We start from the raw sequence: 352 nt of genomic DNA, 5'->3' as shown, positions 1-352 counted from the left end.
GGAAAATAAAATGCTTGAATCTGGGCCAACCCAGGAACCAAGAGAAGGTGACGATTAACTAAGGTTCTGATGTGCATGTCTATGTATACCAGGATCTGTTTCTTTTTACTTTTCTTTAAATGTGGCTACTAGAAAGTTTAAAATCACAGTGAATCACATATGTGACCTGTGTTATATTTCTTTTGGTTAGTACCATTCTAGAATCAGACCAACTTAGATTCACATGTGGCTTCTGCCATTTACTAGTAAATTTTAGACAAAACTTCTTAACAATCATGGCCTCAGTTTCCAACATATGCCAGAAAAGAATGATAAATTCATATCTTATAAGACATTTTGAGAATTGATGGGC

Source organism: Propithecus coquereli, unplaced genomic scaffold (assembly GCF_000956105.1).
Source record: "Propithecus coquereli isolate 6110/MARCELLA unplaced genomic scaffold, Pcoq_1.0 Scaffold233, whole genome shotgun sequence".
NCBI classification, from domain to species: domain Eukaryota; kingdom Metazoa; phylum Chordata; class Mammalia; order Primates; family Indriidae; genus Propithecus; species Propithecus coquereli.
The sequence above is the reverse complement of the archived record's forward strand: the minus strand, read 5'-3'. Positions refer to the sequence as shown.